General features: G+C 46.7%; 1 protein-coding gene across 2 annotated transcripts in view; it reads right to left on the minus strand.

Moving 5' to 3' along the window:
- Positions 1-15,427, minus strand: part of SAMD11 (sterile alpha motif domain containing 11) — a 273,793-nt gene that overhangs the window by 231,896 nt on the left and 26,470 nt on the right. The window contains exon 1 of one of the 2 annotated variants that reach the window (XM_063145108.1): positions 3,703-3,772. The exons of the other annotated variant lie outside the window; for it this stretch is intronic. The gene's annotated coding sequence lies outside the window, so the exon portion shown is untranslated. Of the gene's footprint in view, positions 1-3,702; positions 3,773-15,427 lie in introns of those variants that run through there. 2 annotated transcript variants of the gene reach the window in all.

Below are 15,427 nucleotides of genomic sequence, written 5' to 3' on the forward strand. Positions count from 1 at the left end.
AGTAAAACAGTAAATAGCAAGACCCTGCCGCATAGGCTTACATTCTAATAAAACCATAATAAAACAATAAGGAGGGGAAGAGAATGCAAACAGGCACAGGGTAGGGTAAACAGGCACTGGGTAGGGTAAAACTAACAGTATAAAGTCAGAACAAAAGAGGGGGAGAAAATCAAAGAAAATCAGGAGCAATGGGCAACTCCCAATTAAATTGATAATGATGCCGGGGAGAGAGAGAGAGAGAGAGAGAGAGAGAGAGAGAGAGAGAGAATTAATAGCAGACTGGAGGCCTCACTCTTGCCTTCCAAAGGTGGGAGTCACCCAAAGCTCAACTTGAAGCCTTCCCCTGCTGCCTGCCACAGATCTCTGCTCTAGGTCATTAAGCTGGACCCCCATCTCTCTCTCTCTCTCTCTCTTTCTCACACACACACACACACATCCCCAGCCACAGCGTCTCTGCAAGCCGTCGTACACCGTCTCTGGGGCCAAGCTGCCTGACTTGCATTTAATTAACCGAGATGGCAAACCTAGGTACATATGGGGATTTCTAATTCTTGCATTTCCCTTTCTGTTGCCATGGGTTTCCTTCCAGAGTTTGCTCTTTTTTCCCTCCCTCCCCCCCCCATCCCTCACCTTGACTGCAGAACTTGCACCGGCATTAAACACTCATGCACAGAGAGACGAGAAAACCAGGGGTGCTCAAGCACCCGAAATTCTCGAAACTCCACTTTGGAGCTCAGTTTGCCTCGCTCCTGTTTTTGTTTGCAATCTGGCTTTCCTCCCTGAATGGGACAAGTGTGCCTTTACTTCTCCCCATTGACTAAGGCATAGAAATACGTGGGTCACGAGATCACATTACGCCAGTCCTTTTTCAACTTCATTGGTTGCCAGTCCAAGTCCGGGCCCGATTCTAAGTGCTGGTATTGACATTTAAAGCCCTAAACTGTTTGGGGCCAGGTTATTTGAAGGAACGCCTCCTCCCATATGTCTCTGCCCGGACCTTAAGATCATCTACAGGGGCCCTTCTCCGTGAGCCCCTGCCAAAGAAAGTGAGGCAGGTGGCTACTAGGAGCAGGGCCTTCTCCGCTGCAGCACCCCGGTTGTGGAATGAGCTCCCCAGAGAGGTCCACCTGGCGCCTACACTGTACTCCTTTCGTCGCCAGCTGAAGACCTTTTTATTCTCTCAGTATTTTAACACTTAATTTTAACTTAAATTTAAATTTTACTGTTTTAACTCTGTATTTTAATCTTATATCAATTTTGCTGCGTGGTTTTATCCTGTTTGTGCTTTTTATATACTGTATTTTGTATTTGTGCTTTTAACCTGTTGGTTGTTTTATTATGGTTTTATTTTTTGTGAACCGCCCAGAGAGCTTCAGCTATTGGGCGGTATAAAAATGCCATAAATAAATAAATAAATAAATAAAAATGCATTTTGAACTGCGCGCATTTCCCCCAAAATATGCACTTTTCTAATGCGACTGCAAGTTTGGGAATGCATGAGCTATTTTTTCAGGTGAAATGCATTCCTGCTCAGGGCTGAGAATGGGGCAAGCTCTTGAGGATCTGCAAACTGAAACAAAATCCCAATAGATTCCTACTTATGCATCTCGCAGGAGAACCGACAGTCCAAAGAATCCCAGATATGTGTGTGGATACCACAGCATTCTCTAGCAGCATACAAAGTTATGCGCCAACTTCAGCACAGGGGATGCTTAGGGAGTAAACATATGGGATTACGCATACATTACTGATGACTCAGTGGAGATCATGCACTCACCCTTTACTCACACCTGGAATAGCTAATCTGCATGCACTATTTGGGCATGGTCATAAGAAGTTGCCTTATACCAAATTGGTCCATCTATCCCCAGTATCGCATACAATGACTTGTAGCTGCTTTCCAGGAGATGCTGGTGACCCTTGCGATATAAACTGAATTCTATAGCTGAGCTATGGATCCCTTCCCTTGGCTTGCAAAAGTCTAAGAAAATGACAGCCACGTCTTTGAGCTTTCTGCACGTAGTATTGTGACACATGTAGACATATACCCTGGCCCAAATCCTACTTATTTTAAGAGTGCTGGTTAGGGTGACGTTGCGGAAAGGAGGACAGGGATCTTGTATCTTTAACACTTGTACAGAAATGGTCCGCATAGTTAAAGCAATGGTATTCCCCGTAGTAACCTATGGCTGCGAGAGCTGGACCATAAGGAAGGCTGAGCGAAGGAAGAGAGATGCTTTTGAACTGTGGTGTTGGAGGAAAATGCTGAGAGCGCCTTGGACTGCAAGAAGATCAAACCAGTCCATACTCCAGGAAATAAAGCCAGACTGCTCACTTGAGGGAATGGTATTAAAGGCAAAACGGAAGTACTTTGGCCACATAATGAGAAGACAGGATACCCTGGAGAAGAGGCTGATGCTAGGGAAAGTGGAAGGCAAAAGGAAGAGGGGCCGACCGAGGGCAAGATGGATGGATGATATTCTGGAGGTGACGGACTCAACCTTGGGAGAGCTAGGGGTGGCGACGGCCGACAGAAAGCTCTGGCGTGGGCTGGTCCATGAAGTCACGAAGAGTCGGAAGCGATTGAACGAATAAACAAGAAACAGAAATGGGAATTTCAGTAGGTGTCATTTGTATGCATGCAGCACCTGGTGAATTTCCCTCTTCATCACAACAGAGTGATGAAGAGGGACCAGATAGAGGGACCAGATAGAAAAGAGGGCAGGGCTCCATGGGGATGCAAGAGATAGAACTTGGGACCTTTGGCATGCAAAGACTCTGTTCTTTATGAATATTAAAAACTGAGATTAAAAAGTATTCCTTGGTCTAAGACCGAAGAGAAGACCACTGCTTGGTCCCAACGCCAAAAGCGCTTTCTCCCTAACTACACCCTCCAACGTTCACAGGGTTTCAGATCTTCATATGACCTTCCACCCTTCCTATGCATGAAAAGGAAAGGTTCCAAATTCCACTTTCGGGGTTAATACAACTTCCGATGTTTGTGCCCATTAAGAAACGCCCTGCGCCAGAATCCATTCGGAAACCCATCAGAGTATTTGCGAAAAGGGTGCTTCCAGATGGAGGGTTCCCAGGGCTACCAAACCAAAAGGCATCGGATAGCTCTTCCGTCTTTTCTTCTTTAATGGATTTTTTATCACATTTAAAAAAAGGAAGGAAGAAGCAGTGGGAAAACATGGAAGGGCTAGAAATGGAATGTGTGAATACAAAATAAAATCCTCATCTGGCAGCACCTGCAGTTTCTCGAGGCTTTTGGGGGTGAAGAATTTAAGGAAGTCAAAGCCGGCCAGCGGACCAACCAATGCTCATTACTCCACTCCTATGGGGACACTCTCTCTTTCTCTCTCTCTCTCTGTCTCTCTCTCTCCCTCTTTTTCCCCAGCCTCATAATTTCTTCACTACTGCAAGAGCGGACGCCACTGCTACCCCACCACGCCAGCCCTAATTCAGAATTTCCCACATTCTGTAAGTTTATGTTTGACATTAATGTTATTTAAACATCTCCTGATTTCTCTCTCCCCCCCCCCCTCCTTCTCCCCCTTGCAAATTTCACGCCTGGGTTTCTCTCTCACACGTTCCTGCTCCTTTTTTTTCTTTTTTTTCTTTTAATGATAGTTTATTAAGAAAAGCTGACTCTACCTCCGCTTCGTCTCCTGGAGCAGCTCCGGCAAATAAAAAACCCACCTCGTAGGAGACAGTTTTATTCTGTTGATCGGAAGACTGCCAGCCCGATTTATGATTGAACATAAGATCTCCAAATCTGAATTTATGCCTCGTAGCATAACGACAGGTCAACGAGATTAAAAGTATGTTCATGAGAGAGCTGTAAGGCAATTTGAGTTTCACGGTTCTGTAGTGATTGGGCATTCAGTCTAAAAAGAAAGAAGAAAGCCCGGGGGGTGGGGGTGGGAGAGAGAACGCCAACCAGCCTTAATAAAACACTTACAGTTCTTGAGCATGTGATTCATTACCGTAGCCTTGTCGTCTCCTTAGCAAACACCCCCCTCGCCATTAAGAGGGCCAGCCACCTTTCCCCCCATACCCCCCATAATTTCGGAAGGAGCCATCGAGGAGATAACGGCAGCGGTAATAAATGGCACGAATTAACGATAGCAATGCTGTCTTGTCAAACGGTCCTGACAGCACCACTGAAAGGACCGTGGGGGGGGGGGTGAGGGGGGGGGGAGTGAAAAGATCCATCCCTTGAAATCAAGGAAATCAGTTCCTGTTCAAGCTCCCATCTGCTTCACAGGTGAAAAACAGGTAAGGTGAAATCATGACCTCAACAGAACAACCTCAATGGTCTATGTCAATGGGGTGAAAGCTGTGTCATCTTGACAAGGGCCTTTTTTCCCCGGAAATAAAAGGTAAGCCAAGTAATCTAGACGTATTTTCGTAATAAGACTCCACCAACACCACCAGCACAGTGCCACCTGTTCTCCTCCAGTGGCATGGGAGGTTAGTGGTGGATGGTGAAGCCCTTCCTCGTCAAATGCTACATGATCGCCCTGTGCAGACATAACACTTAATTGTGTTCAGTTTTCCTTAACTGTAGTTAAGAACGTGGATGAAAATGGCTAAATTGCACTAAAGGAAACCAGGATGTAAAGTCAAGTTAGGAAGAGAGTTTGCAAACCATGGATTATGTCAACCATGGTCAGTGGCAGCTCCTGGTTGGGTCCACGGCCAAGACACCCACAACGGGGGCCCTCCCTCAATGAGTCTATCTTCTCACCACCATTGTCAGCGGTTGCTATTGCTCCTCATCCTTTTCCCCATCACTACTACCACTTGCTTGCTTGACAGGCAGAGAGAACATAAGAACATAAGAAGTCCCCTGCTGAATCAGACCGAGAGTGCATCTAGTCCAGCACTCTACTCACACAGGGCCAACCAGCTGTCGACCAGGGACCAACAAAGCAGGACATGATGCAACAGCACCCTCCCGCCCATGTTCCTCACCAATCCAAGGCTTACTGCCTCAGATACTGGAGGTAGCACACAACCATCAGGGCTAGTAGCCATGGATAGCCTTCTCCTGCAGGAATTTATCCAACCCCTTTTTAAACCCATCCAAATTGGTAGCCATCACTACAACTTGTGGTTTGTTGTTGTTTATTCGTTCAGTCGCTTCCGACTCTTCGTGACTTCATGGATCAGCCCACGCCAGAGCTTTCTGTCGGCCATTGCCATCCCTAGCTCCCCCAAGGTCAAGTCTGTCACCTCCAGAATATCATCCATCCCTCTTGCCCTTGGTCGGCCCCTCTTCCTTTTGCCTTCCACTTTCCCTAGCATCAGCCTCTTCTCCAGGATATCCTGTCTTCTCATTATGTGGCCAAAGTACTTCAGTTTTGCCTTTAATACCATTCCCTCAAGTGAGCAGTCTGGCTTTATTTCCTGGAGTATGGACTGGGTTGATCTTCTTGCAGTCCAAGGCACTCTCCGCATTTTCCTCCAACACCACAGTTCAAAAGCATCTCTCTTCCTTCGCTCAGCTTTCCTTATGGTCCAGCTCTCGCAGCCATAGGTTACGACGGGGAATACCATGGCTTTAACTATGCGGACCTTTGTTGTCAGTGTGGTGTCTCTGCTCTTAACTATTTTAACAAGATTTGTCATTGCTCTCCTCCCAAGAAGTCAACGTCTTCTGATTTCCTGGCTGCAGTCAGCGTCTGCAGTAATCTTTGCACCCAGAAATACAAAGTCTGTCACTGCCTAGTGAGTTCCATAATTAACTATATGCTGTGTGAAGAAGTAACTCCCTTTTATTTGTCCTGGATCTCCCTCTAATCAGCTTCATGGGATGACCCCGGGTTCTAGTACTTTGAGAGAGGAAGAAAAATGTCTCCTTATTAACCTTCTCCACACCATGCATAATAGTTAGCAAGTAGGCAGGGGCAGCTACTTGTCTTCCTTCTTACTACCACCATTGTCTTAGCGAGAGTGAGACACTGGTGAACAAGTGTTATGGGTTTTTCCCCCCATTCAGGTTGACAAAGCACCACAAAAGACTAGCAGGCCAACCGGCCAATAAAAACGTGTGGGGGGTAATAACCTTTGGGTGCTTATTCACAAAAGTTGCAATTTGTGTTCCACCAGATGTTTTCGCCTAGGGCTCCAATCAGCCATAGCAAGCATAGCTGATGGGAGTTGTAGGCCAAAACATCTGGAGGGCCACATGTTCCCCACCCCTGCGGTCGAATGTGTGTCACTGCTCATGAGGGCACGTGGACGAATTTGAAATAATTTAAACAGCTTATTTAATGCTGGAAAAAGTAACCGAGAGCACAGCGACAGAAAGGAAAATTAAAGGAAAATATGGAAGGTGGGTCTGAACAGTTAACCTGTCAATATGAAACAGGAGTGGGAGCAATCACTGGTCTTGATATTCCCACCTCAGTTTACTAAAATAACCTACTCTCCATAGGTGTACAATATCCTCCTAAGCAACATCCACCTGGATATTGAAATTTTACCTCAGGTTGACCAATTTATAGCTAGAGAAACAAATATCTTGGTGAAAATTGGCCAATTGGAAGAGCTCCCTTCCGCCACTGCCACAAACCAGCACTGGGTTTTCAATTTGTTTCGGAGTGGAGAAATTTGCCTCAGCTGCAGCCAGCTGGCCTGAAACCACTCACAGGCGACACAGGGTGCCATGAAACAGTGTTTAACCCTTATTTATCACATTTATACTCGGCCTTTCCTCCAAAGAGCTCAAGGTGGTGTATATGGTGACACAATGAGCGTGTGAGGTAGACTGGGCTGAGGGCCAAGATCACCCAGTTACAAGGTGGGGGATACTTGGCTCAACAATACTACAAACGACAAGGACCTTGGAATTGTTGTAGATCACAAGCTGAATAGGAGCCAACAGTGCGATGTGGCTGCAAAAAAAGCAAATGCTATTTTGGGCTGCATTAATAGAAGCATAGCTTCCAAACTATGCAAGGTAACGGTTCCCCTCTGTTCGGCCCTGGTTAGGGCTCATTTTGAGTATTGTGTCCAGTTCTGGGCACCACAATTCAAGAAGGACGCAGACAAGCTGGAGCGTGTTCAGAGGAGGGCAACCAGGACGATCAGGGGTCTGGAAACAAAGCCATATGAGGAGAGATTGAAAGAACTGGGCATGTTTAGCCTGGAGAAGAGAAGATGGAGGGGAGACATGATAGCACTCTTCAAATACTTAAAAGGTTGTCCCACAGAGGAGGGCCAGGATCTCTTCTCGATCCTCCCAGAGTGCAGGACATGGAATCACGGGCTCAAGTTAAAGGAAGCCAGATTCCGGCTGGACATCAGAAAAAACTTCCTGACTGTTAGAGCAGTACGACAATGGAACCAGTTCCCTAGGGAGGTTGTGGGCTCTCCCACACTAGAGGCCTTCAAGAGGCAGCTGGACAACCATCTGTCAGGGATGCTTTAAGGTGGATTCCTGCATTGAGCAGAGGGTTGGACTTGATGGCCTTATAGGCCCCTTCCAAGTCTACTATTCTATGATTCTTGACTAAGTAGATATTCACACCCAGGTCTCCACAGTCCTAGTCCAACACTCAAACCCAGCCTTCTCCAACCTGGCACCCTTCAAATATGTTGGGCTACAACTCCCATCATTCCCAACTAGCAGGCTGGGAAAGATGAGAGTTGTAGTCCAACACACCTGGAGGGTGCCAGGTTGGGGAACGCTGCTCTAATCACTACACTGCACTGCCTCACTATGAGTAACAGCCAAGAGATCTGGTAGGTCTTCAGCTCTGCCCCTCTCAAAAGAAAAAGAAAAAACTTGCGGTGATGTCTAGATACTTTACATTCCCCTCCTAAAAGTGAACATCACAAATGTTTTATCTTCTAGCTCAAGGTCGAAAGGGTGTCTCTAGATGCTAATATAGTCCTAGAAGGCAAATTTCCTCAACTACACATTCCATGCTCTCTTGTGGCTTAATTTGAGACGCATCTGAGCCGTATAACCTGTTTTTCCATGCCAGGACTCTGGTTGCTCAGTCCAAACGAGTGCAATTCTGGAGAGGACTGCATTCCTGCTGAAAGGCCACAGACAGAGTTTAGGCTCTTGAGTCCATCACTGGCACCAAATGGTCTCTGTGGCACAGAGCACCTTTTAGCAGTTTAGGTTGGTGACCCAGCTTCGACCCTATCTGGATGTGGACAACCTGGTTGTAGTGATCCACACTCAAGGAACGTCTTGGTTGGATTACTGTAATATGTTCTATGTGGGGCTGCCTTTGAAGACCATCCATAAACATCAGCTGGTGCTTAAAAACAGTAGTGAGAGTTGGGACAAGCCATTACGAACTTATCACACTGCTCCCTTCTTGCCTGCGCTGGCTTCCAAAGAAATGTGGATTGCGGAGATTTCTAAGTCGTTGTCTGGACTTACATGAGAGAAAAGGCCTTTTTGGTAGTGGCCGTGAGAGAAAAGGCCTTTTTGGTAGTGGCTCCCCAGCTGTGTAAAATTCTTCCTTGGAGAGCTCACCTGGAGCCCACAAATGATATTGTAGAGCAGGAAAAGGTGCAGAAAAGGGCAACTAAAATGATTAAGGGGCTGGAGCATCTCCCCTACGAGGGAAGGTTACATCAACTGGGACTGTTTAGCCTGGAGAAAAGGAGGCTAAGGAGAGACACGACAGAGGTGTACAAAATTATGCATGTGTGGAGAATGTGGACAGGGAGACATTTTTCTCCCTCTCTCAAAACACTAGGACCCAGGGTCATCCCATGAAGCTGATGGGTGGGAGATCCAGGACCAATAAAAGGAAGGACTTCTTCACACAGAGCATAGTTAAGTAATGGAACTCACTACCACAGGATGTGGTGATGGCCACCAATCTGGATGGCTTTAAAAGGGGGTTGGATAAGTTCCTGGAGGCGAAGGCTATCCACGGCTACTAGCCCTGATGGTTGTGTGCTATCTCCAGTATTCGAGGCAATAAGCCTGTGTGCACCAGTTGCTGGGGAACATAGGTGGGAGGGTGCTGTTGCACCATGTCCTGCTTGTTCATCCCTGGTCGACGGCCGGTTGGCCACTGTGCGAACAGAGTGCTGGACTAGATGGACCCACGGTCTGATCCAGCATCAGGGCTCTTCTGATGTTCTTATTGCTGTCCTTATGGTGCCATGCTAAGACTTCTTTGCTGCTGTTCTTCTAGGCCTTTTAATATCATGTTATTTTGACATTTTGCTCCTGTCTTTAGTGACTGTTTTAATCACCTGTGAATTGCATTGTATTTCATTGTGTTGGTATTTCTGAAATTGGCTTTTTATGGTGGGGTAGATTTTCAAACTTCGTTGTTGGATTTTTAAAATTGTAATTATTATTCGGTTTACTTCTTTTAAGATAAGAGCTTACAAAAATGGTGAGTGGGAGGCAACACATTAGAAGAGGCCAATTCTCCATTGGGAATTTCTACTTCCCCCACACAGGGTCATATACCTGATAAAGATCCTGATAAATGGTTGCACGTAGACGCTGTTGGAATATGGAGTTTGTTTTTAATGCATTTTCACGAAGTTATCTGTCTTGGAAGGCTTTGTGTCATGAAAAATTGGGATATAATTAACTGCACAAATATAAAATAAATTCCTCCCTTCAGCATTGTGTTTAATTATGTAGCTGCCCCTCTTTGTGTGTGTGTGTTACTTCAAAATCAGCATGTGGGGCCCCAATCTGGATTGGGGCCACCATGCATGGGAACGGGAGATTTAATCCTTACCTGTTCCCACCTCAAGTTAAAAAAAGAAATTTAGCTTCATTTGCTTTGTATGCAGAAGTTCACAGATTCAATCCCTGACATTTCCAGGTAGATCTAGAAAAGAATCCTGCCTGAAATCCTGAAGAACTGCTTTTGCCAGTCAGTGTTGAAAATACTGGGCTTAAATAGACCGGTGGTCTAACTTCCAATGTTCCTACATTCCTAACATCCTAGCTAATGGATCTCTCTTCCAGTTTTTGCCCCAAAACCCAAGACAGCATTTTAAAACTGCTCACTCATTCACCCACCACCATACATACACACACACACAGAGAAAACCCTTCCCCTGATTATAATAATTCCTATTTTGGAGGTGTAACTGGTGAGTCTTTTTGAACAACACTGCATAAAGAAGCAAATGACAATAGGAGCCAACGCTGTAGGAAATTCAACAGCTTTTCCGCCATCTCTGGATCCTGTTTTGCTGGTCTTTAATCTTTTCTCTCTAGCCATGGAGGAGGAGGAGGAGGAGGAGGAGGAGGAGGAGGAGGAGGAGGAGAAGAAGAAGAAGAAGAAGAAGAATCTTTGCAATCAAGAACCTAATCTATTACCAGCAGGAATGAAACACCGGCCCTCCATAAATCTAAGCCAAGACATGACCTCTTAGATCGGTTCTACGATTGCCTGGCCTAGAGCTGACAACCTCTAAGGGAACTTTACCTGGTTTTCCAGTGATGCCAAAACCCCAGCTAACTCTAAAAATGTGGATTGCGGAGATTTCAAAGTCGTTGTCTGGATATTGAACCCCCCAAACATTGAGGCTTCCTAGCATTTATTTATTTATTTATTTATTTATTTATTTATTTATTATATTTCTATACCACCCAAAAGCCAAAGTTTTCTGGGCACTTCACACAAATTATAAATATATCATGTGCATATCTGAATCCGCATGTGCACGCTTTACATTGTTTTGTTTTCATGCGCAGGCTAGGACTCTAATGGATCTCCAAAGGAAACATAAATCCATCAGGATGTTTTATTCCTTGTTGAATTCCCATCATCTGTGCATTCTAGTTGCAGAAATAGAGGATTTGGCACATGGAACGAGCTAAATAACCCTGCCGGTTTGAGATATTTAAGAACACTCTTGTAGCTGGTCTTAAGAGGAAAAAGGAGGTTAACATGGCAGAAAGCCATCTCTGTTTACTTAGAAAGAGAATTCTAATATTCTGTCAAAACACAGCCGCCTCCCAAATCCAGGTTTGCTGCACAGCCCTGCTGTATGGCAGAAACTGGGACACGGCTTGTTTATTGAGCAAACGCGCCTCTGACAGGCAATGAGATAACCAGGATGTGCCTGCTCAGTCTTTGTTTAATCTGCTCTGTTGTCAGTCAGGGCGGTGGGCCAGCAAAAGTTTCCCCCTTTTGCGTAGGCTCCAGGGGCGGACCGGCTTCAGAATTTATACAAATAAAGGAAGAAACTCAAAAGTGCCAGCAGCACCGATCTGATTACAGAGTCGTTTATTTTCTGGTCGTTAATAATTTGTGCAATAAAAGATTGCGTGCCTTTCTGAGTTAGTAGGAGTTATTGGCACAAATTTCCCCTCCGCGCCGGTGTGAGGCTGTGCTTGGAACATAAATTATTAGTTTCTTATCGCTCTCCTCTTCATTTTTCATGCTGCCATGGCTGAATCGCCAGAAGCCAGCCCCCGAGTCTTGCTCTTATTTTATGCTGCAGGGGCGAAAGCAGTAGAAGCGGTTATTCTGCCTTTTAATTATACAGCCGTCTCGCACCGCAACCTTCCCCTCAGCCTTGGCAACTAAGGTGTGTGCACTGCGTTGTTGTTTGTGTGTACGCGGCCGCCTGCGGAGAGGGCCAGGTACCTCCCATGCCACCTCCAGCTCTTCACTTCTAGCAAACACGCCCTTGGCTGGCAGAAGCCGGGATGACAAAATGACAGCCGTCCACCACTCCTGCCAAGTTCTGGCAAGATATCCATCTGGAATACTAGGAAGACGGTTGCATATGTTGCTCAGCAAGCCACCCTCATCGATAGCTACGTGGGAAGGATACCGGGGGGAAATTACAACTGTTGGCACGCAAGCTTTGTGTATCGGCGGGCACTCAAACAATATGGAGCCAACTGAGAAAGCGCTGATGCCTGCCAATTAGAGGACCGAGTCATTACGGGCCGGAGTAAAGAGTTTCATCTGAATTGGGGTTCTGCTGCCGCTGCGTGCAGAAACGGGGAGTGGATTTCTGGCAAGCAGCCCGCGTGCAAATGTAATGCCTGGATAAGGATCGCAAAAGAAGTTATTATTATTATTATTATTATTATTATTATTATTATTATTATTATTATTTATATAGCACCATCAATGTACATGGTGCTGTACAGAGTAAAACAGTAAATAGCAAGGCCCTGCCGCATAGGCTTACAATCTAATAAAATCATAGTAAAACAATAAGGAGGGGAAGAGAATGCCAACAGGCACAGGGTAGGGTAAAACTAACAGTATAAAGTCCGCACAACATCAAGTTTTAAAAGCTTTAGGAAAAAGAAAAGTTTTTAGTTGAGCTTTAAAAGCTGCGATTGAACTCGTAGTTCTCAAATGTTCTGGAAGAGTGTTCCAGGCGTAAGGGGCAGCAGAAGAGAATGGACGAAGCCGAGCAAGGGAAGTAGAGGCCCTTGGGCAGGCGAGAAACATGGCATCAGAGGAGCGAAGAGCACGAGCGGGGCAATAGTGTGAGATGAGAGAGGAGAGATAGGAAGGAGCTAGACCGTGAAAAGCTTTGAAGGTTAACAGGAGAAGTTTATATTGGATTCTGAAGTGAATTGGAAGCCAAATGAAGAGATTTCAGAAGCGGAGTAACATGGTCAGAGCGGCGAGCCAAGAAGATGATCTTTGCGGCAGAGTGGTGAACAGAAACCAACGGACTGATGTGAGAGGAAGGAAGGCCAGAGAGAAGAAGGTTGCAGTAGTCCAACCGTGAAATAACCAGCGCATGAACAAGCGTCTTGGCAGAAGAGACAGACAAAAATGATCGAATCTTCGCAGGTTTGAAAAATCGAACCCTGGTGGACCAGGAAAGGTGCTCTACGTACACGGAAGAATGAACGCGGAGAGAGACGTCGCTGCGTTCCTCAGCACCGTTCTGCTATGTCTTCCTGGGGGCCACCAGGAGCCTTTCACTCCGTCCAGGGGCAACAAATGCAAGAAAGATTCATAGAGATTGTAGATGGAGCCTCCCTGTGACGTTGGGTCGACACACTAAGCTAGAAATGTGGGGAAGCAGTGAAGAGGTCCTTTGGTGGAGGGACTGTCAGGTTTTCCAGTGCTTGAAGTAGGGACTTCCTGGCTTGAGTCCTGGTAATCGATCGGCCTGGGATTGTGTGCACTCGGGGCCCAGCACCCCTTTCAGGCAGAATCATAGAATCATAGAATCATAGACTAGTAGAGTTGGAAGGGTCCTATAAGGCTATCAAGTCCAACCCCCTGCTCAAGGCAGGAATCCACCTTAAAGCATCCCTGACAGATGGCTGTCCAGCTGCCTCTTGAAGGCCTCTAGTGTGGGAGAGCCCACCACCTCCCTAGGTCACTGATTCCATTGTTATACTGCTCTAACAGTCAGGAAGTTTTCCCTGTTGTCCAGCCGGAATCTGGCTTCCTGTAACTTGAGACCATCATTCCGTGTCCTGCACTCTGGGAGGATCGAGAAGAGATCCTGGCCCTCCTCTGTGTGACAAGAGAAGTGTGCAACCTCTTCAGCCCCTGCAATTGCCAGACTTGTAAGAAACCTCTGAATGGCCCAGGCCTTCTGCCCTCATCTGGTCAACAGATAGGGTGGCCACTTACAAATTACACTCCCCCAAAAGAAAAGAAAAGAGGAAATGCATCACCAAAAAAGAGGGCACCGATCTGCATACAATTTGCACATGCTAATTTCTATGTATAGATGCCAATTAAGAAATCAGTGTTATAATTTAAATAGGAATGTGGTGTATCTTACCATAGCAAGAAAGATCCTGACCAGGCCACCTGTGTGGCTGTTTGCTGTCCAGGTGCTGGTGCTGGGCAATGTAAATAAATAAATAAATAAATAAAGTCAACGGCCACCTCTTGCTTTGGATGGTTCTTTACTGGCCTGGAGAGCCCTTCAGAGAGAGGGCTGCCCTCTGTAAAAGAGGACACCCTACGCCAATAGAGCAGGTCCTGATCAGCAACTGATTTCAAGAGTCCTGGATTTGGGAGGAATTCTGGGGCCAGCCCTTCTAGGTTCGGGCTTGGGTCAGAAGCTGTTGGGGATAGACTCTTGCTTTTGTGTGTGGCGAATACCCTACGTGATGAACCAACAGGGCTGCAGCTGGGAGCATCTTCCTAGGCAGTGCTTCCTCAGCACTGGCCCAAGCACCAAGAGAGCCATAGCTCAGCACGGTAGAGCACCAGCTTTGCGTGCAGGAGGTCCCAGGTTCAATCCCCGGTGTCTCCAAGCAGGGCTGGAAAAACTCCTGCCTGAAACTCTGGGGAGCCGCTGCTGCCAGTCAGTGTTGACAATATTGGGCTGGATAGACTAAGGGTCTGACAGTACAAGGAAGGTTTCTACAGGCTCTTCTAGGCAGGAAAAGCTATAAAAAGCTTCCTGTTTGGGCTGGTGTTTTGCCTGAGCCATTTTCATAGAATCATAGAATCACAGAATAGCAGAGTTGGAAGGGGCCTACAAGGCCATCGAGTCCAACCCCCTGCTCAAGGCAGGAATCCACCCTAAAGCATCCCTGACAGAGGGTTGTCCAGCTGCCTCTTGAAGGCCTCTCGTGTGGGAGAGCCCACCACCTCCCTAGGTAACTGATTCCACCGTCGCACTGCTCTAACAGTCAGGAAGTTTTTCCTGATGGGCAGCTGGAATCTGGCTTCCTTTAACTTGAGCCCGTTATTCCGTGTCCTGCACTCTGGGGTGATCGAGAAGAGATCCTGGCCCTCCTCTGTGGGACAACCTTTTAAGTATTTGAAGAGTGCTCTCATGTCTCCCCTCAGTCTTCTCTTCTCCAGGCTAAACATGCCCAGTTCTTTCAGTCTCTCTTCATAGGGCTTTGTTTCCAGACCCCTGATCATCCTGGTTGCCCTCCTCTGAACACGCTTTCCCTAGCTCTGGTATGTTTCTCAGCTCTGGCTCCTTGGCTCTGACGTCTGGCTCAACTTCCTGCCTTGACAACCTAGCTGGACCTCCCGGTGCAGCCCTTAGCTTCTGGTTCGTAACTCTTGGCTCCCATCGGATAGTTGTCCATACCTCCAGCATGACAAAGCTACCCAAGGCCACTGCCCGGGCCCAACAAAAGCGGCTCTTTAAAAGCACGATCACTAACCAAGTAGCAAGAAAAGGGAGCGGTTTTGTTACATTTCTCCGCATTTGTGGCTGAGCATGCAAACCGTGGCCCAGGGAGCTGCCATCTGGACAAAGCTAAAAAAAAAGAGAGAGGGCAATATTCTATGCAGGGCTTGGAGGCATTCAAAACAAAACAAAAACAAAACAGGAGTTCTCTCGGGTGTTCTTACTCTATTTTATAAAAGACACTTCCATACCAGTATGGGCCAGCACGGAGCAGACCCGGCGAGGCCTGCTTCCCATCAATAACGGAAGGCTGTGATGTGCTCGGAGCACCCCTGCGCTTGTTTCTACGCCTGGCAAGCGACACATTCTCCTC

Source organism: Elgaria multicarinata, chromosome 20, assembly GCF_023053635.1.
Source record: "Elgaria multicarinata webbii isolate HBS135686 ecotype San Diego chromosome 20, rElgMul1.1.pri, whole genome shotgun sequence".
Classification (NCBI taxonomy): domain Eukaryota; kingdom Metazoa; phylum Chordata; class Lepidosauria; order Squamata; family Anguidae; genus Elgaria; species Elgaria multicarinata.